The 26518-nt window shown below is 43.1% G+C and overlaps 1 long non-coding RNA gene across 1 annotated transcript in view; it reads left to right on the forward strand.

The window, feature by feature from the left end:
- The first annotated feature begins 5761 nt into the window (after positions 1 to 5761).
- The window catches only part of LOC136304082 (uncharacterized), a 33449-nt gene continuing 12692 nt past the window's right edge, over positions 5762 to 26518 (forward strand). Inside the window, exon 1 of the long non-coding RNA XR_010724377.1 lies at positions 5762 to 5817. This is a non-coding gene — a long non-coding RNA (uncharacterized lncRNA). The remainder of the gene's footprint in view (positions 5818 to 26518) is intronic.

Here is a 26518-nt window from a genome sequence, read left to right on the forward strand (position 1 = left end):
AGGTCTACTTTTTATAACCTAACAACTGGAAATGTTCTCCTTTCTGCTGAAACTTCTTGATGTGCCCTATACAAAACAGTGGGAATGATTAAATCAGGGCAAAGAGGAGAACAAATACAATGAGGAGTGTGGCTGTGGAATAATTCAGAAGTTTTCACTTCGACACTAGCTGTGCTCCAAAATCAGCAGCAAAAGCAGGTTTGAAACCTTTGTCAACAAAGGCTTTCAGGAAAATGATAGTCTGGCGTCTCACAGAAATCCTTTGGAGTGGCCTGAGGCAGAGAAACCCCTCAGTCTTTTGGGCTTCAGAGTTCATGATCCACACAGAGTCACGCAGCTCTTCCCATCCCTACACCTGAAAACCTTTGGCCTAAAAGACAAAATCCATTTTCCTCGTGTCCCAGGCGTGCCGGGCACAGAGAGATGACAACCCTTGCAGTCTGTGTCTGAGACAGGCATTAATATTGTATAAATACAATAAATAAATACAATAAATAAGGAATTAATACTGCTGCTGCCCGAACCAGGGCTGATCCCCACCCAGCCTGGCCCCTCTGTCCCCGGGCTGCTCAGCCCTGCCTGGATATTGTCACAAAATCCTGACACGCTGTGAGAGCCACAAGAGTTAGGGGGGCTCTCACTGAGACAGCTGAAAGATGGCAACAGCTTGCATCTGCCAGCAGCAGCCCAAGATTTCTTTTTACAGGATATTTTAAAAATTTTTCCAGCCAATAACATATTGCTAAAGCTTACAGACAATTGTTCTAGCCAGTCACTAAAAGCACACCTACACCTGCTCCAAACAATGCTGGCTTGGATGCTTTCGATTAACAACACACAATATTACATTATTAAGCGTAAAACCTTCTACTGTCTTGCTAATTGTATTTTTCTGCAGTCTTAAGATCTATCCTAGCCGAGCCTAAGAACTCAAACTATTGTTTCTTGTCCTTGCTTGCTGTATCATTGTATCTTCTCCTGCTTTCGAGCTTCTCAGTTGCAGCTAATTCCAAGTTCTTCTGCTCTTTCTGCTTCTGCTTTCACAGCTTTCTGAAAGGCTTCTTATCTTTAATATTTCCCCCACACCTTCAGTACCTCAGAAACAAGAGAAGAACCGGTGCAATGTGTTTGCTTGGACAACAGCTCGTACAGGGACAATCTCTGTGGGATTTTTCTCTTCTTTTCTTCTGTTGGAGCTGGGATTAAATGCTCGGGAGATGCAGTTTCATGTTTGGACTCAGAGGTTTATTAATTGTTATCTCTAGTACAGTCTCACAAGTTGTGAGTTCTTGCTAACAAGGTAGAAAATGGCTGTCTCTAACTCTTTCCAGGCACAAATTGTCCAATAACCAAATGACACCTAGATTATTTTTTGCTTTTAGCCCAATGACCAAATACCCGGGGTCCACAATGCAGATTTTCTTACCCAATTAAAAAATACCACCCAAACCCAGAAAGAAGAAGGTGAAAGAAGAAGAACTTAGCCTGCACCCTAAATCCTCCCTCTTGCCCCACATACATTACTATATACTAGAACTTTAAATCCTAAGTTTTGCACCCTGTGACATCACACACTTCTATCCAAACTCCACACCCCCAATCCCAGTGCTGTCACTCAATTTTGGAAGCCTCTCCCACGGCCTCAGGTCAGATGCAGTGTTTGCTTGAGGGTCAGTGCCTGTTAACACAGAAAGCCAAAAACCCTCAGCGTTCAGGGTTCCAACAGATTTCCTCCCCTCTGTTGTTGGACATGACTTCCCCTGGGTAGGTGTGGGTTTTGGCAGTCTGTGCAAAGGCTCTCAGAGGCTGGAGCAGAAGCTGTAATAGAGCTGTTATGGCTTGACAGCCCTGTTTTGTAATGCACCGGTGGGATTTGGTTACAAGTCAATTGTAGCTTCAAGAAATTTAAGAGTATGGCATCAGCTTGTATGATTTTTTTTTTTTTTTTTTTTTTAAGGTTTAATAAATGAAATTGCAGTAGGTTTTAACGTGGAGACTATGGCTGTGGCGGGATGACTTAATAAAAACTAAAATCGATCAAACAACTTGATTTTGCTGGCGAGTTTTTTGCTCTGTAAGTGGAAATAAATGTTTTTGCAACCCTGATAATTTCACTCTCATTTCTTCAGGCAGTGCCAAAACACTGGGTTTCTATTGTTTGCTGAGTGCAGTTTTGTTGCTTTATTTTCTGCTGAATTTGTGTTTCAAGAACACTCTGTTAAAGATCATGTAGTCACTACAGTGCCTATCAATGATGACCAAAAGCGTGAAGGAATCCTGTGGCTCGAGAAAAGACTTTTCACCTCCCCACTCTCTGTAACCTTTATTTTTCTTGAATTACCTAACTAAGGGACATGATGAAGGCAATTAAAGCTTCAGATCACTGACTCCATGTGGTCACAATAGAGCGTATTTTTATTGTAAGATAATGACTCACAGTGAGGGAAGGAAAAGGGATAAGGTTTTGAACAAAAAGATGCAAGGAAGGGATTTTAATTTGATTTTAGTGGGAGCATGGTGAATAAAATTACATAAATCGTGTAAAGCTACATGGTGTTTACTCCTTGGTAGACCAATGGGAGGTAATCAATGGCCTGTAATTGGAAGAATATTTGCTTCGTCTCTACTCTAAACCCTTCCCTGGGCTGAAAGATCCCATCCTTCAAAACCAGGTAGTTGCAGCACCCATTATAATCTCATTTTGGTGCTGCATGTTGAGCTCTGTACCTTGCTGTGCTCCCACAGAATCGAGCTCAGTCCCCAAGCCTGGCTGAGTACCGATGCGCTCAGAGAACTTCTGACATTTGCATTCCAAAAAATCACGAAAGAAAGAAAAGAAAGAAAAGAAAGAAAAGAAAGAAAGAAAGAAAGAAAGAAAGAAAGAAAGAAAGAAAAATAATTTCATTTTAATAATCCTATTTTTTTAAAAAAAAGCTTTTGTGTGCATTTGTGTGCTCAGAGTAGATTCTAATGATAATTCAGAGATAGAAACAGTGACGCAAAGGTTAAAAATAAACCATGTGGGATTTTTTCTGGGGTTTTTTTTTGGTGGTTTTTTTTTTCACAGTTAGAAAGAAGACCCCTTTAGTGGATACAATTTTATAAAATATTTTATACTCTTGCTGGCAGTAGTCATTTCCTTTTCTTAGGCTATGATTTTTAACCACCGTTTTGGAGAACCTGTTGAAGCAGCTGTTCAAAGCACGTGAAAATCAGAGGCGGTGGCATCTCCAAAGCCTGAAAATTGCCACCCAGATAAATTAAACTGGAAGAAGGCCACGGGTCCTGTGGCTGGGGGTGGAAGACAGATGCCAAGCAGGACCCAGAGCCCTGCAGGATGCACAGCTGGAAGGCACAGCCACCCCACCAAGGGTGCTGCTGAAGCCAAGGGGAGGTGAAATCCCAGCCTCTCCTATCTTTTTTCCATTCTTCAATGAATGATTACATCTAGCTGTGGATTCCACAGCATTTACCCCTGGAGGATTTTTTTTTTTTTTTGGACAATCCTGGTTCTCAGGGCTTTGGGGGTTTTCTGGTCCACGGAGCATAAAATCCTGAGGAAGCCGGAAAAAACCCAGGATTTACAACCCGGCTGAAGATTTGGAAAGACCTTCTGGGATTCCTGCCCCCACACACGACTCCCGGGAGCCCAAAAGAGGAGAGTCTGGATATCCATGCCCACCTGCCAAGAAACGGGAAATTTCTAGCCTCCAGCCAGATGTGTAGCTGGAGTTTATATGACTTCCTGTTCTCTCTCGAATCCGTGGCTTTCTGCTCTGGGACAGTCCTCACAGCAGAAAAACTGAGCCCAGCACATCGGTAAACTCATTAGCTGCTTATTGGGTTGCTTTGGGGATAAATATTTTTAGATTTTTCACAGAATAATAGGAATTTCCACAAATGAGCATTTTTCTGCTTAGAAAGTGTTCTCTCAATGCCAGCAGTCCTGAGCAGTGCAGGTGCAGCCAGTGGGGAACTGATAATTTCAAAAAACTTTAATGGGTCAGCTAACAAGCCCAACAAAACCAATCTGTTTTCCAGTGAGGGCATCTTAGGGAGGATGTTGTTCTCTCCTGCAGGAAAAGATTGCTCTTGTTAAAGCCTCTTGCTGGACAGAAGGGCATGAAGGTTTTGGCGTCACCTGTGCAAGCTTTGATGTCACGCCCTGACCCTTTTCTTTTTGTTCAAAGAAGGAATTTCATGAGCTACAAAAAAAAAAAAAAAGATAAAACCTATCCAGGGGCAAAACATTTCTCATACAGCCTTGAACTCTGTTCCCCCCTGTGAATTTTCTGATGAGGAGGCCACAAAATCTTTACAGCGTGGTAGCTTTTGGATGGGCTCAGAGGTTGGCAGAAGCCCACCAGGAACACCATCTGTGGTGTGCTCAGGTTGCAGGTGTTTCTCTGAAGGTTTTGGGAAATCCTGGTTTTGCATTTCCGTGGTCTGGATTGCTCCAGACCTCCAGCTCTACCTCAGCTGGGGTTTCTCTGGGAAAAATCAGCGTCCTGTTTGTTACCTGTGAGGGGCTGGTGCAGTGCACAGCCACAGGGATGGTGAGAGCATGAGCTTCCATTTATTAACTGAGTGATACCACATGTGGAGTCACTGCATGTTTACAAAAGTGCCTGGGTGGGTTGATCAAACGAGCAGGGCCTTTCCTTTGGTTTAATTCCTCTTAACTGATGAGAGGAAAAAAACAAAAAAAAAAAAAAAAACAAAAAAAAAAACCCCCCGACAAATCTGATCAAAACTAACTGAGCCACGGCCAAACAAGCAAACAAAAACCTCAAAAATGAAAGATGATCAAGCTTTATTGTGCTTTATCTTGCTTTTCTGAGGCTTGACTAGAGAGATGCCTGTCCCCTTTCTTGCTGTTCCAAGCCTGGCACAGCTGGAGCCCCGTGGCCCCTGGAGATACCGAATGACTTGAGGATTTACTCCAAGGCAGTTAAGGGATTTAGCTCCTTTCAGAAACTGCTGAGGAAATGATCATCTGATGCAGAAGAAGTGGTTTAATGTAATGACATGCAAGAGAGAAATATGCCACATCCTCAGGGGCCCAAAATGCATCTCCCAGTCATCCAGATGGATATTCCCTGGTGCAGGATGTGCTCTTGTCCTGGACCCTGTGGTCATCACCGAGCAACACTGGAGACCCAAGCAACCAGAAACTTGTCCTACTGTCACAGGAACCTCTCTTTTTGTTGTAGGAGCTTAACATTTGACCTGAGCAGCTTCAACTTTTTCCTTTTAGCATCCACATACCTTTAGGGGAAACTGTGTAGCTGAGTTTTCAAATGGGATCAGTAGCAACTACCTGCACCTGCATCCATCTGCGGCGAGTTAATAAAGACAGCTTGCATTTAGATGTAAAAGTGTGTATTTTCCCATGCTGGAACTTGATTGTCTTCCACAGAGTTACACAAGGGACAGATCTGGATAAAAGTAAATCCAGTCCAGCCTTTTACTCAGGGCAAAACTTATATTGGGATTAATAAGCTACTCTGGCGTCCTGTCCTGCGGAATCAATTAAAAACATTTCTAAAGGGAAAAAAACCCAAACCACCCCTGGGATTTGTGTTCCTATTTTTTTATGACCTTTTGTCGTGCACGGTCCTCAGCACCTGTTTAAAATGCTGTGTAATCTGAAGAGTGCTTCCATGCTTGGGTGTAAATGGAGGCTCCCCTGTCACAGCTGTGTGTACTTAAAGCGGTGCTTAAAGCAACTGTGGGCAGGACGAGCGTGTGTGGCTCTTTCTGATGACCAAACGTGCCAGGACTTCCTGAGGGTTGCTGTCTGCTGGCTGGCAAAAGGTAAAATAACCCCTGATATTGTCTTTTTTTTTGGTGCTCTCGGATTTGAGGTAGACCTAGAGCAGTCTTGTGTTGGTTTGTAGGCCATCACAGGTTAAAATCTGTCTTGGGAGAGTTTTGTGTGGCTGATGAGAGGGGGTTCCTGGCGTGGCTGCTCTGCTACAGGTGACCTGCAAGGCCCTGAGAGAGGCCAGGAACCTCTTTCCGTGGAAAGCCCCCTGGTGTGGGTGCCTGGCCTTGTGACCTGGGGGTGCTGCATGGGTTGGGATCTCTGCTGGGCCTTGGGGTGATGCAGAGATTTTTTTTTTTGTGTGGCTTGAGAAGTGGAAGTTGGTGAACTATAACCAGGAATGGTGGTAGCCTTGGTTTGTACCCCTGCTCTTGTGTGTCCTGCCTGGCTGGGCAAATGTGCCCTAAGATAGATGCTTGGCTCTTCTCAAGTGTTATCTAGACCCAAGAGTTCCTGCTTTTATGAAGTGTGTTATAAACTGTAAGGTTTTCAGGTGTGATGGCATGAGTACCTTTAAAAAGTGATTAAAACTCCCTGTGACATTTATTATCTGCATGGTGGGAATAGAGCTGCCTTCTTTCCTTCAACTCCAGGCTTCCTCTTCCCACGCTTTCCTGGGCAGATGGGTGCTGGGCTAATTTACCATGAGGATATTTACTAAATTAAAGATTTATGTGATAGGAAGGAGAGAAATAATTTTGTGCTTAGGGACAGGTTAGGTTTTAGAGGCCTCCAAGAGACTAAACTCAGTTTGGAGTGTGACAGTCTCAGCCTCTTTTGCACCCTTTGAGCTGCAAATCTTTTGCTGAATTAGACGTTTTCCTTTACAAGTTGATACTGAACGATTTACTTTTATTTTATTTTGGTCTTTATTTTTAACTCGGGGTTGGGCAAGGGGGGCGTTTGTGGTGGAAAAGAAGCAAGGTGCTTTGCTCCCCTAAATTAACACTTCACTCAAGGTGAGCAGGGAGCGTTGCCTGGTTTGTGCTGCGTGCCCCGTGTGTGTCAGAGCTGTGGATGCCAGACACAGCCACGAGCAGAGAGCTCACCCAGCTACTGGTGCTGGCAGGCGGGAGGAGCAGCCCTGAGGTGCCCACACACAGGAGGCATTCCCTGTGCAGGCTGTGTGGGATAACCAGGCTGCAGACAGGCCCGGGATCGCTTTCCCTGCCTGCGCAGGGCACCGGCGCTGCCTCTTGTCAGGACACTGAAATATGAATCGCATTCCAGGCCTGAAACTCAACCTCCCACCTTGACAAATCGGCTGCGAGCTGAGCATGATCTGAGCCGCTCCAGAGCAGCCTGCCTCGGTGTCACCCCTTGGTGCCCTGAGAATGGGACGTGTGAGCATCAGACAGCTTGGGCAAAGGGGGAAATACTGCAGAGCACACGGCCAGATTGTCTCCGTGGTGGTAAATAGATGGTGAATAATTGAATAATGCTGTAATAGGGGAGGGAGATCTGCCTAACATAAGGCACAAATTATGCTTCTCTCTCTCTGCCCCAGCTCAAATGTTTCAGAATCCTTTTTCTTTGCCATAATTGGACATAATCAGTAACACAGTCAGTGACTAAAGGCTGCCTGGTATCAATTCCCGCATTCAGCAACCACAACATCTAGATTGTGAGAGAGTTAACGTGCTCTATTAGTTGATTAGTTCGGTTAATTTGTTGTGTCCCAGGGTGATTGTAAAGTAAATACAAAAGGGAACTCTGTTTCAAATGTCTTCCTGCAGCTCGGTGTGTGTTATGTACGTGTGATACATGCGTGTGTGTGTATATCTGCTTGAAGGTGTTGGGACACTGCAGTTTTCCCTGGCTTCAGAGGAAGCTTCTGGCTCAGCATCTCCTAAAGAAAAGTTGTCCAAGAATATTTCCTCTGGTTCAAAGGGAAAGACTTGTTTTATGGAGCAACTCGGAAAGAGAAATGTGTGCGACTTAGAAGAATTTATCTCAATTTTACTTCTAGATGTAGCCTGTATGTCTTGCCTTGTTTTCTAATGGAAATTCTTTGGGCAGGACTCCTTTTCTTCAGGAATGTGACCTTGTGATTAATTAATCAGCTTAATATACGTCATCCTTCCCCTTCTCCCCAGATAAAGCTCATTTCTGCTGCTGCAGATGCAAATGTGACTTCTTTAAAGTATAAACCCCGGACAGACAATTAGTTGTGTATTTTCCTAGTGGAAAAATAGGTATTTTTCCACTAGTAAAAATAACACTAGGGAAAAAATTTCCGCTAGGAAAAGTAATCTTAGTGGATCAGTTATGGATTTCTGAAGTAGTTCTTTATGTCCACCCATGTAAGACGGTGCACGTCACTGCACGAATACTTTTGTTACCTTTGGCAAACTGGAGATGCTGAAAAAAAAAGGAGAGAGTTTATTGCAGTGGCAAACTCTATGGATGTGGCAGGTAGGGAAGGTATCCTGGTGACAAATAGCTTCCTAGGGGAAAACGTTATTTTTCTGAGGATTCAGACTGAATTGGAGTGAGAACCTGTTGGCTTTGTACCATGGAGATCCTCGTGCCAGCAGTTCTGTATCTTCAGAGCAAGCTGAAACCCTCATGTGGGGGAGTTGCTTGGATACCTGTGCTCCAGCACCATTTGCTTCCTCCTGGTAGGCACCAGCAACTTCCCTTGGTTTCTGGATTAATCTTCATTCCTGAAAACAGGCAGAGATGGCATTTCCCACCCTGTGACAGCTGTGAAGAGGCTCGTGATGATGGGCCCAAGTGCAGAAGGAGCTTTCAGCTTGGTGGGGAACAGCAGCTTGTAACAGTGCCATGATTAAAGTGTCAGGTTGCTGCTCTTTTGTATTATAGGCAGACTGCAAAAGATTAATGTAGGGTGATTTATCTTCTGATGGATTTGCTTGACAGTGAATGAGACTGTAACCAATTTGCCTGGAGCAAGGGAGCTCAGAGTAAACCCTGAAGGGTTTAGTGGGATGGGCTGGGCAGCCCTCCGTGCCCTTCCTTGTCCTGGGGAAGTCACTTGTGGAAACCTGGAGCATCATGCGGTCACTTTAACTCTTGAGCCCTTAGTGTTTGCAGCTTCAAATCACCTTTTCCGCAAAAGTGGAATCTCCCAGACCAGACTTCAGTTTGCTCACACTCCTGCAACTCCCCCATTGCCTGCACTTTTTTATCACTGGAAGTTTTCTGAATGAAAACCTCTTGTTTTGCTTTCTGGTGGGGGGGGGGGGCTTTTTTTCTTTTTGGTCCTTGGTCTAAATTTTGCCTTTAATCCTATGAGTTGTGGAATGCCATGGAATTTTGTTCCTTCTGGGCAGTCTCTAGCAGCGGTGGGGGGAAACATCCCAAACCCGGCCGGTGGAGCGGACTGTGAGCACTACCGCCTGCCTGCTGCCCGTCTTTTGCGCTCCTAGCTGTTCAATAGGGACGTACAAACACACCTGCTGACTGGCAGCCAGCATTAGCCCAAAGGTCAGTGCTAATTACCCCGCCTCGTTTGCATGAGAAGCTTTGAAAGGTGGAGGAGAAAAGCGTCTGTGGCATTTCCTGCCAACAAATTACTCGGCTGACAGGAGGGTGTCAGTGCTCATCAGCGCTGATGGACTGCGAGTTGGTTCTCGTGCAATTAAGCAGGGTGGAAATATCGCCTCGGAGAGTTAACTTTCTGGGAGTAATTAACTGCGGGTGTCAACACGTGCCCATGAAAAGGAAGAGGATGTATTTGCTAAATAGGTGAATGCAGATTATGAATGATTAGTCCGTGGTTTAAGATGATCACCTCTGCCTCCAGCCCTTTCTTCCTCTTGTTTTTCTTGCATGTTTTACTTCCAATTACACCAGGGAAGGATAGAGGGCCTCATCTACGCTGATTAGGCTCCGCTGACCAGAGTTTCGGCTGTTTCTCATCTGATTGAACCTTGTGAGCTTTAGTGTGAAAGATTAAGGCGTTTTTTAAGCCTTGCTGTACAGACATACCCTGCAGTTCTGGTAAAGTGCTGAGGCTGAAGCAACTGAAACAGTAAGACAAGGGAGGTCTGGAGGAGCTAAAGGAAAATCTGACTTTTGGAAGAAATCTGAAGGCAGGAGGCCCTTAATTAACAAGATCATTGGCTTTGAATGACTTGGGTTCTGCATGTCAAATTTCCATTACCAGAATGCCAGTGGGGGCAAGGAAACTGGGCAGTGGAAACAAAAAATCCCTTAGGGGTGCCTGTTGATTACCCAGAGGTGAAGTCGATCAGGACCAATTTCAGGATGTAAAAACATTGCTTCAGATGAAAGCTTTTATTCAATAGCATTGGTAGCATGGTGGGGCTTGGCTCCAGCAATTAAAAATTTTGCCTGAGATAGGTCCTAGAACATGCCAGGTCTGGTCTATGTCTGTGTCACCTCTGTGTATCTGTGACTCTGGGAAACACCGCTGAGCCTTTGCTGTTGGAGAGACAGCTTTTCCTTTGGTGAGAATCGGGCAAATGCAGTTATTCAAATCTATATGCTCTTTTTACTTTCCCTGAATAAATCAAGGTAGAAAACAGCAGTAGCTCCTTGAATTTGTCAGCTGAGCTGACATGTTTTATTTCCAGCTCTGTCCCTTGCTCTTCTCTGCTATTGTTACACATTTAAACTGGCTTCAAACAGCCTGCCTACCTAGTTATTAAGTCACAGAGACTTCGGGTTGTGCAGAAGCCGAGTGCCCAAACCCTGCTGTCACTGAGTGACAGTCCTTTATGCTGCTCTGAACTTCAGCACCTTCCTCCTCCTCCCATGCACAGGACGCGGACACCGAGTCTAAAACACACAACAAAAACCCTCTCACAGGGTGAAGCAGTGGCTGTAGCCTCACATAAATCAGGGCTTTGACTTACCCTTTGGAGACAAAGGGCTGCGTGTAGTCCTCGGAGACAGAACAATTTGTCACGCATCGGGATCCTGTGTGTGGCCAAAGGCAATGCTCAAGGAGCAGGGGGGATAAAAAGCGCTCCTGCTGTCCTCCTGTGGCACCTGGATGCCCACGGATTGGGATTGCTTTGTGGATTTTTATCTTCTCCCTCTGGGCGTGGCGGGGCAGGTGTAGCATCTCCTCTCGGGGATGTTTCTGGTTCCTGCCCTGGCAGCCCATGAGAAGGGTTTGCTGCACCTGAGACCCTGCGCCTTTTCTCTGGCACGGCAGCAGCACCGTCCCATCTCACCAAAGCAAACAGAACCAAAGGTACACCGCTTGCTTCCTTGCAGGAAGTTTCACGGCTGATTAAAATCCCACTTCAATGTCTGAATAAGGCACCTTCTGTGAGGAGCGAGGCGAAAGTTGCTGTCCCCTGCAAACCATCCTTTGCTTGGTTGCATAAACTTCATTGTTTTGTTTCATACTTGGGGCTATCAGACACTGCTTGTGCTTAGGAATTGAATTCATACGAGGTTTGAATTGTAGGGCAATGAGGTGGTCTGAATGGTTAAGTCAAAGCAAAAAAATGTCCTCAGATGGTAGAGGGTAAATGATGGGAGTCTTGAGATTAAAGTTTGGAGCTGGGTCAGAAGCAGGAGGACACAATTGTTGTCCCCAGACTGGGATGGTAAACTGTGAGTAAATAAAATGGCTGTGAGTAAAGAAACAGGCTGAGGACAAGTCTTGAAATAAGCACTAGGGTAAGAGAGGAGTACCTTGATAGAGTTAAGGAATTTTACACCCATAGTTTACATAGCATTTTTGACTTTGACTATGCTAGGCCTTGCTAAAGACTTCCAAAAATCCCCTGTTTAGGCTTTTATGTTTGGCTTTCTGATAAACATAAAGGTGAAAGGGAGAAATTTTTACAGCAAGAGATAATTTCCAGATGGAAAACCTTCCTAGCTCAACTGCCTGAGAGGTCTGTGAGGTTTTAGTTCAAGTCCCTTCATAAACTAAAAGGTGCTGCTTACAGCGTGCTTATTTTCATATTTGATTAGTAAGCACACTAAAAATGTGGTAAAGAGCAGGACTCTGCAGGGAGGCCGTTTCTCTCCACGCCGTGCTATCATTTGTCACTCAGTGCTGTTAAATTAAAAGCAGCATGGCTGCACCTCAGCTATTACCTACTGCCACTTAAAGGCCAGCAGTTTCAATTTTAAAATGTTTTACATTTCTGGGAGTCTCAGTAACACATCTTCATCCATGACTGCTCAGCTTTTTATTGACTCGGAATGAAAGAGAAACGTGAAACCATTTTTGCTGTGTGCCTTGAAGTGTTCCCAGGAAAAGGGAGTGTGCCAGCGTGTCAGGTTTAGGTCTGGGTTTTGGGGGATTTCAGTTTTTTCTTCCTTCTTTTGGAGTAGAAGTGGGGATGTAGCAGTACCTTGAATACAGAGGAAACTGTTCCCTGGTGGAAATGTGGTGCTGGAAGCTGCCTGAAGTGTCTGCTACAGCTGCTTGTGTTATCATGAAACCACTTTGATTCCTTTGCCTCTGTAAATGTAGTGAAACCTTATTAATAAAATTAAGGTGCTGGTAGCGGCAAAAAAAAAAAAAAAAGCTTCATTAAAGGGAGGTCTAGAGAATGTTGATACCACTCTTTATCTTACCTTTTTCTATTTTTCAGGTTATGTAACAGTTCTCAGTTAATTCTAAAAAGTAATAGCTGGTGGGGTCTGTGGGTGGGAGGTTGTCTGGCCAAAAGCTTGCTTGCCGGTATTTAATGAGGGCTAGAGGGGGTTGGAAAAAAAAAGATGAAAATCCTGCTGGGTTACCTTTTCCTATTCTTCCATATGTCTTTAGTCTCTCATGGCTCCCACTGAACAACCAACAAAATAATTCTTTATTGAGCAGAAACGATCGCATTTGCAATATCTCATGGTACGGACTATTTTAATGTTGCCACAATGAAACTTGCAAGGAGTCCATTACACTGGCAACCGAGAGGATACGATGAGGAAATATTTGATATTTATGTGTTTGAGGACAGAGCAGTTTGCAGACACATGCCTTAAAAGAGCTGGCATTCCTGGACAAAGGAGATCTCCCTGAGTTTTATACTTCCAGCGGCTGGGAGACCTCGCAAGGTAAACAGTTTTCATAAATTATCAAGTCCCAATATGTTGTAATACCGACAGACATTAAACTCAGCTGAGGGAAGAATAATCCATCTGGCCTTCGGATGATTGTGCACTGATGCATAACTTTTCTATTAAGAGCAAATAAGCCTTCAAGGTAAGGGATACTGGCAATGCTTTGGCTGGTGGAATTGGGAAAGTAGAAAGGGGATAAAATCTCAGACACGGTTTGGTAGAAACAGTTGTTCAGCCAAATATCCTGAAATAAGGCTTTAATTTTTTCCCCTGAGGTGTATTCTATGAGAACAAGGAAGATGATCTTACAAAAAAACCCCCCAAAACTCATATTGAAATCATCCAGGGATGGATGTGAATTACTTTGTTTATCTAAACAGGAAAGGAGTGCCTGAGAGCTGCTACTGCATTCAACTTAAAGACCTTCCAGGTTTGCTTTCTCGTGTATTTTGCTCAGTCTGAAAGATGATCCAGCTGATCTTTGAATCTGACCACTGGCTGGTTGCAATGAGAACTGATCCTGGGAGAGGAGAAATACCTGAGGACAGTGAAGGTCTTTAGGAATTTAGACAGAAGTCTAAACATTAATGTTTATGTCTCCCCCTGCCAGGAATATGTCTCTGAAGGAGGCTGTTGCCATCCTGTACCACTGATTTTATCCTTACTAAAATATTAGGAGAACAGTATCCCTCCTGACAGGGAAAGGGGAGCTTGAGGGTAACTTCATAACCCAGCAGATGCGAACTGATCGGAGACAAAAATTAATGTTATGTATTAAATTATTAATTAACCACGCATTGGAGAAAAGGCCTGTCTAGATACCGGAGCTGTATTGGCTGGCAGCTGAACTGCTGGAAGACACATTTCCAGACTCCTCTGATTCATTTGTGCTGTGTTGGTATCCTCTCATCAGCTGCAGAGCTCCCAGCCTGCTGAGAGGTTTTCTGCAGGATTGGGACAACTTCTGGAGTTAATATTGGCTTTTCTGGTGCAGCCTGGAGCCACTCCTTCCCACAGAAAGCTAGAAATATGAATTGTGAAAGTGTCAGTTTGTGTTTGAAGGTGGAAGAAAGCTTAGTTTAATTGAGAAACTGTTTCAGCATAACCTTAAATATCTTATAGCTACACTGCTCTCAGTTAAAAGGAGCTTGTGCATTGCAAAATAGTGAAAATGAACATCAGTCAAAGGCTACTTTTATTTGGTTTTGATTTTTTTTTTCCTTGATCGGTTGTTTGTGCTGTTTTTTTAATTTGTGGTTGTTGCTTTTGTTGGGGATTTTTGGTTTTTTAAACTGAAATGTGGAAACAAGTTAGTGAAACAAAGCTGGGGAAACTAAAAGGGCTTCATGACCCTCCTTGCCATGAAAGGGCTCTCCCCACTCAGGAGCTCTAACCTGAGAGCAGAGCCTCTCAAAGGTGATACAGGGCACTGAATTTCCTTTAAAATAAGCATTGCATGGTCCAAAGTGTGTGTGTGTGTGTGTTTGAGGAAGGGGGAGCAGTGAGCACCCCTGCTTTGAGAGAGAATTCGTGTTGTTTTCATAAACCACTGGGCTGACAAATCTGAAACGGTTGCAGAGATTCCTGAATTGCCTTTAAATTGGAACTTAATGTCGCTATGTTCAAAACAAACAGCTTCCTTTTTTTTTTTTTCATCCCCAACTTCAGAGTCTGAGTTCCTGAATGTTTTTTGTATCAGCTCGAGCTGTTGTGCTTTTGGCTTCACTGCCTCTGAGGCTGCAGAAATCTCTCTCACTGTGGGGAACACGAAGCCCTGAGTACTGTGATGGGTTAGAGTTGCCTCTGCTGCCTCAGACTTTGTGATGAAACAGGAAAAGCCATTGAAAACAACCCTAAACCCACACACAAAAAATCCCAATGCAAAAATATCTTCTTTTGTGAGTAGTGGTGTACACTGGCTTTCTGTAAATCAATATCTAAGTGGCTCAGAAGCCAAAGTGAGTTGAGGGTTGATGATAACTGTGGAAGGAGCCTCTGTAAGGCACACTCTGCTTTCTCACATCACCTTCCCCCAAGGAAACCACCTGAAAGTCTTTCTCAGAGCTTCTTCCTTGTGTGAGATTTATTTTTGCTGACCTCGGTTCTACTGGATCGTTCAGGCTAAAGCTACAGCACTCACTAATGTTTCAAAGTGTATCCAAGCCTCTAATTAGCTGGGAAAAAAAAGGAGGATATTTAGCTCGTTATCCTGTTTCAAAATTCTAATGGAATGGCACTGCTGCTACTGTGATACATTCCATATTAAGAGAATAAGTGAATTTCTGAGACGTGAGAAATGTAACATCCTGCCACCCTTTGCAGGGCAAGAACCTGATTTTAACACATCTTTGGAGAAACCAAAGGGGGAAAAAATTCTTTTGGCTGTTCTGCATTGATAAAAATGATTTTACTTCCTTTCAGCCTGAGACTGTTGAACCCTACAATATTCAGGGGTAAAAAAAAAAAAAGAGCAAACCCCAATAAACCCCTCTGAAAACATAGAAATCCCAGTCCTAAAGTGCATCAGTAAAAATTATTATTGGTGAAGTTCCATATATATACACACATATATATGTGTGTATATATATGCTCTGAGAACATGGACAAGGAACCTTAATTTAATTTCCTACTGAGAACTTGTGTGCTTGTAATTACTTCAGATACCTGTACTCCAATTCTAAAACTTCTTGCAAGGCCTATTAGGGCAATGCCTTTAAAACAGGCACACTGCGACTTAAAACTGTTTTTTTATGTACTGAGGAGGGGCAAAAGAGACAGAGAGAGTAATAATCCTGCTGTTACAAAAGCAGGTAGGGTGGGAATGCATGTGTTTAATCTTAGAGGAGCGCAGGTCTTTTGTGGTGCTTTGACTTTTGGACAAACTGAGCTAAAAGCCAAATGGCAACATTTGGCATCATTTTTTGACGAAAAACACAAAGTAGAGATTAAGAGTAGGGAGTATTTACAACACTGATACCCTCAGTATAGCTCCAGGCAGTTATTAAATAGCAGATCTTCTTTCTCAAAGTTAAAAAAAAAAAAAGGGTTGTTTTCATCTGTGTGATGATACTGTGAGCAATGGATTTTAGCCTACACAACCTTGGTGTTTAATGAAACATTTTCACTGAGTTTAATAAAATGTGTTTGTGTCCTGTGTGTGACTGACAGCATTTAGTGAGATAAACAAAGAAATCTCACGTTGTCACATGCCCACATCGCATCCCAGGTAGGGGGATGCTGGAAGAGCCTGACTAATTAAATCCAACACCCAGAGGCCCCAACGCACCTTGAAAGGATATTGGAGCAACCTCTGAATTTTGTGTCCTGTCGATCCTGTGAAATCACATTTTGGTTCTTTGGGAACAGGGTGGGAAGGGTTTCAATTCTCTGCAAAGCCAAAACCCACAGAACAGATCATGAGATCATGTGATCCATCTACAGTGACTTCCTCCAGGCACCATTTTGGTGTCACTCATCTGGAAAAGGTTATGCCAGCCTTCAGTCTTTCCCAAGCACGAGGTCTTGATCCAAATGCTGGGAAGCAGGAGTTCCATTGAAGCAGGAGTCTCAGTGACCAGAGCAGTCAGCTATCAGCAATCTCTTCCTGATGAGTTCACAACCGCTTTGATTGTGCATTTTTGGAGACATGTGTTCGATAAATATAGAACTTTATAAAATAAATGAGCTTTTTGATCAGGTTGCACATCAGCATAATGCAAATACAAACCCTGAAAGAGGAGCATTTAAACATTTCAGTTTTGAAGGATGAGAGTACGTAAGTACCCTCCCCGAAGATTTTTTTTTTTTTTTTGCCCCATGATTAACTCTTTCATTTTCTTTAATCTGTTGCCATGTGCAGCAGAAAGACAAATTGTGTTTACGTTACCTTGGTCCTTCCCTTCATTTCCAAAACAACCGCTTTTATGCACTTCATGCGGCTCGAATCAGGCCTAATTACCAAGCCCTACATCTGCTTTCAATCTGTGGGCTAGCACACAAGGTTGCTCTTGTTTTGGGCCTTGCACGGTGGTTCCACTTGTTTATGTTTTGCCTCAGAAATGTGTATCTACAAACATCCACAAGGACAGCAGCATCCCAATATTTGACATCCCTCATGCAACAGCCAGGGAGGATTTCTCCTTGGGTGCTTTGCTGTCTCCTCAGGACAGGCACAATGCTCTAGGCTAACCAAGCTCACTGAATCCATATTGGGCATCACCATTATCCTCTTTTTGTTCCTTTTCCATCAGCTGCCTTTGGTTGACAAGCTTCTTAAAGAGTTTAATGAGAATTTCCATCTCCACCGTTTGGGTTGTTTCCCTCCACGATGGAAAAAGTTTTGCTGAAATAACAGATACCTTCTAAAGGCCACAGGGAGGAAAGAGATCTATTCTGCTTTGTGTTGAGTTCATCTCGGTTTTCCTTGAAATGGTTGTTCATGAAACAGTAGAAAGCTGGTTCTGAGAATTTCTGTATTAAATTTTAGATTAGCTGGATGGCAGAATTAGCTTGACAAGGAAACAATCACTTAGAAGGTCATTCTTGCTGCAAGCGACGACGTGTGGGTCCATGATAAGATCACTTTGTGTGTGAGAGCAAATAGGAAACTTATTTAATGGAAAGCCAGGATTATGTGATATATGTTGTATAGCAGGCAGTGGTGGGAAAGCCCAGGAAAATACCGAAAATAAGAACCAATGAAATCTCAAATTTCACACGTGATCCAGACCATGATGTGGAACTACAGTTGATTTTTTTTGATCAACTGTTTTCTTTGCTGGGGCACCAAAAGTGATGTGGGATGAATTTGGGTTGAAGTACTTTATCTGATCTCCTAACACACAGAGGAGGAAGGGGCAAGCAGTAAGGCCAAGGTGAGATTTCTGCCACAAAATGCTGTCAGAATTTTGTGTTTTATTCTGCCAGTATCCAAACCAGTTGTTTGCCTAATGAAATTTGTATACATTTCATGCAGGTGCGCTCTCAATCTCTAAATGAGCTACCACTTATGTGTCAAATGTTCTAATATTTTTTTTCCCTCTTCATCCCTGAAGGTGTAAAGCTTTTTTAGGGCATTTGAATGTTTGGTTTGATCTCCTTTGGTTCTTTGGTGTATTTGTGAACAACAGTGCCAGTATTCTTTCACCTTAGAGAGCCATTCATGGTTGTTATTATTTTTAAAGTGTATATAATTATTGATGATACTATTACAGAGTGCATCTGCCGTAGAATAGCTCTCCTAGATCTGTTTTATGTTGTGGAGTATCTTTCACAATGGAATAAGACTGAAAAAAATTGAGAAGGCTCCTTTGCTCCATTGAAATTACTCTCTGCCTTGACATCCCATTCTTCATTTCCTTCATTTCCTCAATGACTTAATAAGTACTTAAATTAAACAAGAAAGGCGTTCTAACACAGAGGTGAGGAAATGCAGAGTTAAAGCTGCTACCCTGCTCTTAATTCACCCGGTGGTGCATAGGCACTCTATTAAGAAAGCCACAGAACAGCAGGTGAGCTTTTATCTCCTGTTTCTGCAATGTATATTCCATATGTGCTGCACAGGTCACTGCCTGTGCTGTGTGTGATCGCCCACTGCTCCGGACCCCTGCTGCACCAGGCTGCAGCCAGGTGATGTAAGAGGATGAGGAATGACTGCCTGATTAATATATTCCTGTTTTGCCTGATGATCTTTCTGCACACAGCACATTCTTTCAGTGGAATGGGACCCCAAACCATCTTTCCCCCACCTCTCCCTCCGTAGCCTCCTGTTCTTTCACTGCTTAACTCGTGTAATGTGTGGAACCTCTTGTTGTGGTCTTCAGCTTATTAGAAACAGAGTCCCCCTTCCTCGAGTAATAAAAGCTCAGGAGCCTTTTTCGGTTTCCCGAATTACCCTTATGAGTCAAGAAATGACTCCTGGCATGTGCCGACTTTTATGCTGCAGAACCTTCCTGCAATGACATGGACGGAGAACGTCCAGAGCTGCTTCGCTTCTTCTTTTACCGAGTGCCACAGCATTTTACACTCTGGGTGAAGCTGATGCTTCCCGTGCAATACCTTCTGTAAGCTATTACACACCTAGTACTTAGGAGTTGTTTAATGTAATCCGTTCTGAGGGAGCTTGACAGGACGTAGGGTGTTAATCTTCAGCAGTGCTGCCTTAACACTCTTATTTAGGCCACAGTTCTTGTTATGGGGGACTGTTTTAGTCTGGTCCTCCAGCCCTGACTCGCCGTGAGCCTGGACCAGCGAGGGGCAGCTGACCAGGTGTGTTCTCCCTCCTGCTGCTCCATCCCCGGGCTGTCAAATGCCACCAGGCACACGAGGGAACGCTGTCTGACTCCCTGCTGCAGGCGGGGCACCGGCAAAGCCGTCAGGCATCTGTGGTGCTCCATGCTGCTCGTTCCTGTCTTCTGAGGCAGCAGAAGGAAAGGGGGAGAGGAGGGTGAGGTCAGCGCGGTTCCCGTTCCTGCACACCTCGGGAGCTGGCTGTGAGATGTGTGTAGGCGCACTGCAAGCTGCAGCTCCCCTCGTCCTGGAAATGCGCTGATCAAAGGCTCTCTGTCAGTATCTGATTAAGAGCCATGTAAGAGTGCTGAAGACATTTCCTTCTGGCTAACAGCTCTGATTACAGGCGGCTCCTGGAGCGAATTTCCCCGCTAGCAGACAGCCTTGTCTCCAGGCTCCACCTGACGCTCTAGGGTTTCTCAATGCCATGGCTTCCTGTTGTTGAAGGCTACTATTCATTCACAGCTTGTAAATCAGGAGCTTGTAAATCAATGGATGAAAAAAAACCAAAAAAAAACCCCAAAACCAACCTACTGTTGGAGGAATGTTCCTCAGCAAATTCCTCTCCCTCTCCCAGATATTTGTTTTCCCAGGGTGTACAGCCCACGATCATGGAAAAAATGTTTTAAAATTCAACATCTGTAACTAATGATAGAGGTGGAAATGAAGGGCCATACCTTCTTCATTACCTAGGAAATTTGCTGTAACTCCTTTAATGTGATTTTTATTTTTATTCTTTTTTTATTATTTCGGATTGGGTTTATTTTACAGCAGGGCCAAATTAACATTTTTATCGCTAACAAGCAATAGACTCTCATCTTTACAGCAACCTGCAGAATGGCTGAAAGCTTCATGTAAGCAAGAAGCAGAGGGGAGATTTGGGGTTGCTTAGCACTGATTTTCCTGCAAAGATGATTGAAACAGTGTTAAGGAGCTCTGCCCTGATGGATGCATCCAGGTGAACACACGCAGCTGCTACTACTGCAAAGAGCACAATGCATCCAGTGAGGATCTCTCTCAGGGGCTGCAGAACTCCAGGAAGCAATGATAATTAGAGGACAACATTTGGTAGCCAAACCTCAAGAAACACACACCCCTCGAAACAGAACAGGCTCAAGCTGAATTACTGCCAGACGTGCTGCTTATCTGGTGTAACACTGAGAAATGTGCTGTGCATGTAATTTTGAGCTTTAACTCCTTTCTCTGTCAGCAGGCAGAGCTGCCTGCTGGCCCGTGTGGCTCGTGGTGTGCCTGCAGAAATTGTGCTGGGGCAGATTTCAGGAGATCTCAGGACTTAATCCCAAGGGGCACCTGCAAAGCTGAATTTAGGACCTCTCTGCCCCTCAGCCCAGTGTGCTCCTATCCTTACCCCAACCAAAGCTTCTCAGGAGAGGAGCCTGGAGCTCTGTGCTGTGCTCACCTCAGGCATGGTGCAGATGCAACCCACTGCAGGTCCTGAATAAACTCTGCAGCTGCTGTTCCCAGCTTCCCTTTGCTTTTTTAGCCAGAGTGGCCTATTCCAGCCACAAAAAAAAAAAAAAAAAAAAAAAAAAAAAAAAAAAAAAAAAAAAAAAAAAAAAAAAAAATTGTAATTTTCAATCAAAGCTCATTTAACATGTACCAGATGGGGTTTTTTTGGTACTGAGCCCTAGAACAAGGCAGTGACTGGAGGAGGGCCATGAAAGAGAGAGAGAAAGAGAGAAAACTGCTGCAGCCAAAGCTCTGAAAGAATCCATGGGATTTTGTAGGGGGAACCTGGGATAAAGGCGGCATAGAGATCTAGTGAAGGGGCTGAGGCAAGAATTGAGAGTACATAGGAAAAGTAGTAAGAACTGGTGTAAGAAAAGAGAAAATTTGAAAAGAAACTTAATTTCTCATTCACTGAAAAGCTGAAACTATGTGACAACTTCTTAAAGGGCAGGGGAGCAAACTCCTTTTTCTATCAAACTAAATGATACAGCAGCTAAAGAAACATCTGAAAATGTGTAGGGCAGGAGTAAAAAAGTTATGGGCAGGAGATAAAAAGAAAAAAAAGGGGGGATTAATTCTGCTTTATTTTGACTCTAATAATCACACCATTAATTCTGAACTTAAAAAATACTTGCTGTGTTATTACTCTTGATGATGTGGTTAGTTGGTTATGCACTTTGTTACTTGCTGCTGTGAGAAAAAAAAAAAATCTGTGAGTGTGCTTCGAAGTAGGAGCTGAGATGCAAGAAAATGTGTTTCCTAAAATGTACTGACAGCTTGCAGAAGAGACTGGGCTAGCAAGGAACCCTCAGCTATGGAAAGAATAATGTGCTTAATTTCACAGCTCCTGGAAGTGTTGTCTCTGAAAGAACTTTGTCTTTGCACGAGGATAACCTATATAGGGACTGTGTGAATCTCTTTGGATTCATGTTCCTAATAAAAGCAGGTCAAAATTATTTTCTTAAATGAAATCAGAATTGAACTTGACGTACGAAATATTTGCATGAGGTTTTTCTGTTCCCTATAACTCCTAATTTTTATGCTCATTTCCATTCCTTGGTTTTAATGGAGAATAGATACGAAAATGCGGAGATGTCTTAAATTAAGGGTTGCATTTGCAGTATTTCCATTAGAAAAACCTAGAAATCTGGTGGCCTATCCAATTCTGTGTAACCAAGAGGGTACCTCAGCTTCTGGGTCTCCACACATCCAAAAATCCCAGACTCTGAGGTTTTCCAACAACCACAAATCGATGGAGATGACTTGTTTTCTAGTTTTCTCCCCTGAGCTTCTCAGAACTTCTGAAAACAGTTCTTTTTATAGCTTTTACTCTTAGGAGTAAAATTTCCTGAAGTTAGGTATTTAGACATGCAGCTGTAGATGAGTTAACCATCAGTTCTGTGCAAGGCTCTTCAGATGAGCTCAGACTGCAAGCCCTGGACCACCTGACCCTTCAAAATCTGCTTATTCACCTGAAAATGCTGACTTGGAACCAAAAAACCCTTCTTTTTTTTTTTTTTTCCCCTGTGTTTTTCTGTCTCAGTGAAATGCTCTGCTCTTCTCAGGAACGCTGCAACTTCTACCTGAAGCTTCTCTTACTTTTCAAAATTGAACCTCCGGCCATAAATTCATGTAGAAGTAATTTATTTTGAAGCCATTTTAATAGGCTTAGGTACTAATTAGTTTCGATTTCTTGATTATTGTCTTTAATCATTTTGTGGCTGGTCACTTGACCCTAATGACTCAATTTTTCTAATTTGATTAGGAAGCTATGGGCACTGCTAGGACGAGCTGCCTGGATATAAACTCTTTCTGGAAGACCCTTTAGCAGAGATGCCAAAGGAATAGCTGCTCAGATCCATCATTTCCCACTTATTCGTGCCTGATGCTTTCCCAATTTTTGACCAAGGGCTTGTAGGAGACCTGATGGATGCTCCTTCCTTTTTGATGTTGTCTGGGCATGGCTGGAACTTCATCACCGAGAAGGAGACCTGCCTGTAATTACTGGGCCTGCTCTTGTGATGAAACTTGTCCCTAGAAAGGGACCTTAAAGCAATAAGACAAGCTTAATATCAGTGGGCAACTCTGGTATGTCCATTCCATTCTGAGAGTCCTGCAAACCTCATTCTGCTCTGCTGTGTGACTGGGGAAGAATTCAGCATTTAATTTTCCCCTGCTTCCTGCTGCATCTCTTATTTGTGTAAATAGAAGGCATAAAAAAGCCCAGCACGTAACATTTTTTTTTTGTATCAAGTGAATTGATTTTTCATTTTCCTGTGTTTCCTTCAAATTTTCTCAATTTCCTCTTGTTATGTGAGCCTTTTGCTTTTTCATGCCTCTGCTTTGGACTTCTTTTTTTTTTTTCCCCATCTGTCAAACACCAGTTTTTTGATTTGTGTCACATTTCCTTCTCCCTCCTTTCCTGCCCTCTGAAGTCTTTGCTGCTTTTAACCAGGGTCTTGTTTAATCATTGCATCAGTCTCTGCTAAAACTTGCATAAGTGGGGATGATCTGTAACATTAATGGCAAACAAATCCTGTGATGTATCCCACTTTCCTTTTCTTTTGCTATTGGAGCTTGGATGTGCAAGGGTTAGAAGGCATTTGCCCCAGAACATCTTGTGCTGACCTTGCAGAAGTTTGATGAACTTAAATGTGTTAGGAAGTGTTTAAATCCAGGCAAAGCTGTGGAATCTAAGCACTTGTTATAGACACAAAGAGTGTTAAAGCTTTAAAGCCTCTCAGAAATTGCTTTTTTTAAAAAAAAAAATCTCTGGAATGCGATTGATTAGAGTCTCAATAATCATTTAATAAGTAATTTCAAAGCCTTAAGTGGCAGAATATTTTTTTCAGGGGTACCAATTGCCATAATTTTTGCCCAAATCTCTATTTAAAATGTTAGTGAAGAACCTGAAAGCTGCAGATGGAGACATTTGATTTCTTTGCTTCTAGCTGGTGTGGAGGCAGTAATCTCTGAAAGCAGGGTCGAGGAATTATTCCACACTATAACTAAGCTCAACATCTCCCCAGTTCTGTAAGGAGAGAAGGAGATGCAACCATTAATTGGGTAGTGGTCTTTGTGGTGTGAGAGCCGAGATGAAAAACTGATTATAACTGCAAATTGGTGTTGGGAGCCACTGGGAGGTACAAAACACATCAAATGTTTTCCAAGGTGCACAAGGATGTTCAGGCAAGGGTTGTGTGGTATATCTATTTATTCATAGGTTTTTCTCTCTGTCTTTTATCTGTCTGAAGCTGGATCAGAAATGGTGATGAGAATGTGGAGAAGAAAATTGATCAGTGTTCATGGAACAGAGTTCAGGCCATTGGGACTCTGGGCGCTGGGTTTTAGTTTTGGTTGAATGCAGCACCAGGTGGAACAGACTTGTGTGTCCTGTAGGAAGCTTTGGGAAAATCTTTTATAGGGAAATATTTGCTAAGGAATTGGTCTGTGATAATGGATGTCTTCAAAAATCTCTGCTGTGCACTAGAGAGAAAACCTCAGAGGGGAGGAGGGACACTTTCAGTCACCTTGAATGTGTGAAATATTAAAGCCTGATATATAAATGTTGATAAGAATTCATGAAGGCAATAAGTTTTCCTTTTCTATCGCAGTCTATCTAGAGAAAGGAAAAAATATTGTTTTGACTGACAGCAGTGTTTCCTCTATAGGTTCTCCATTCTCTTTCCAGTGCACAATGCTTATCTCTGCAGTTGCTTGAGCAACAATCTCTTGGATGCATCACGCAGGGTTCTCCCCTCTGTGGAGCCCTCAAGTCCCTGCACAGCAATATTTGTTCTTCAGGTGCGCTCCTTTCACACCACTTCTTCCTGTCCCCAAAGCCTCATTGGCCTTTTTTCCTTCACCTGCTCCCCTGCATCCCCTCATGGGCTGTGTATTATGCCTTCCAATGGTTGATTATTTTTCTTTATGTGGGAACAAAACTCTTACACAACATATTTCTAAATTAGATCCTCAGGGGAGGAGGAGCAGGAATTTCCAGCTACCTATTCCCAACTGAAGTGCCTTTTTTTTTAATTATTTTGGCATGTGTGTAAATTTAAATGTCATATATCTGTAGGGAATTACGAGAAATTTATTATGAGAGGGCAGCTCCACCTCTAGGGATTAAAGCAAAGATTTAAAGTATTTTCTATTTTTTTTTTTAATAACTTATATTTGTTCTACATTTTATTGATCAGTTGAAGACCTCATAAAGAGACAGTGAAGAAGGCAGTAGAGTTAGCTCTTGGGTATGTGAAGTTTCCTGGCTTGGCTATAACCTGTTGTGTGGCTTCTCAAAATTTATTTTGGTTCCTTGTGCATATTAGAATCATCTTTTCACGGTCTTTTAAGGTTTCCCCTCTGAAAGTAGTAAAGAACACTTGCATGTTGTTATAAGAGAAAGAGAGGGGGTGACAAAGCTGAAGACCTTCAGTGCTGGGAGCAATGTTGGTCAGCATCCTCTTTTCACAGAAGGATGGGGCAGCCATTATTACGATTTTTTTTTTTTCAAATTTGTGTATGCATGTTGTCCATTCAATGGTCCCAAATTTAAGATTTACCATCAGCCTTGTTTCTGAATGCACTGATAGCAGTGCTTTCAGTTGTGGTTTGTTTGTTTGACTTGTGGGTGAAACAACAGGGAGCCCACAGATGGCATCTAATATTTAGGCAGGAAGAAGTCAGCTCCAATGTCACAGAGGGAAAGTGTTATAAATAGAAAATGTGTCTGCAGAAGAGCTAATTAATTTACAGTGAAGACACTAAGCAAGATAACTGGTGCCAAATCCACGCAGGAATATTTTAAACTGACATTTTTCTCAGTCTTCAGAATAACTTCCACTCTGCTCCAGCACGAGGGAGTGTAAAGAAGCTGTGGGAAGCCTGGTGGTGTGTTTCCAGCTTTTCTGAACGTGGGCTCTGCCAAGTGAAACTCTCAGTCGTACAGCATGTGCTGGCAGGGGAGAGAATATGTTGAACTATCTCAGAGCCTTCAGTGGCAGAAAGCATTCCCCCCTCGCTCCTGGGGAAGTGCAGGGATGCAGTCCTGGTGGGAAGTTGTGCAGCACACTGAAACTCCTTCAGTGCTGAGGTGGGGCTGTAATCGAGTTAACCAACAACAACAGATGGATTTGTTCACTTGTTGGTTGGGTTGGTTTTTTTTTTTCCCTTGGCACACTTTAAGACCTGGATTTAGCATCTCTGGTTAAATGATACTTCACCTTCCCTCCCACATCTGGCCCTTTCCTTTTGTGCCCCGGGTGCAAATGAATGGCTTGTCTGTTCCCTGTGCCTCTCCTTAAGCCTGAGATCTGTGGCATAATTTGGCTCCAGTTTGATAAGACGCAGACACGAATTCAATCTGCTGTAACTAAACCTCGCCATTTATAAATCTCTTGATGATACTGAGGCTTTAAGCAATTTTTCCTCTCTCTCTGGTAGATGGGGCAGAGGCAGGTCTGGTGTGAATGCCAGCTAAACTGTGAGAATGCAGCACAACACTTGGGGCAGGAGCTTGGTCAGTTATTTTCGTGCTTTTAGGTTGAATCAACACAAATTTCTTTCACTTTTCCAGTGTTCTTCATTTTTATGCAGTTAAATATTTCTTTTTCGTGTTGGCTTCAAGTATCCAGCTTTAGTATCTAGAATTTTTTAATTCCCTGTATGGTAGTGGGAGGCTCTCAACACTTATTCCAGGTATGGGTTACATGATTTTTGGAATATCTGGGGAAACTTTCCAGGGCAATAAATCTCTTTCTGCTTGGAATAAATTCACTTACTGTGTATTGTCCTGGGTCTTGCAACGATGCAATCTGGTAGCTCTTGAAAAATAGCTGTGGGAAATACACAGACAAAAAGACTAAAAGGCTTTGAAAATGGATCTTCCCTATTTTGACTTTAGGGATTTTTTTC

This window comes from Chamaea fasciata, unplaced genomic scaffold (genome assembly GCF_029207755.1).
Source record: "Chamaea fasciata isolate MVZ Bird 193981 ecotype frontalis unplaced genomic scaffold, bChaFas1.0.hap1 SCAF_2, whole genome shotgun sequence".
NCBI classification, from domain to species: Eukaryota; Metazoa; Chordata; class Aves; order Passeriformes; family Sylviidae; genus Chamaea; species Chamaea fasciata.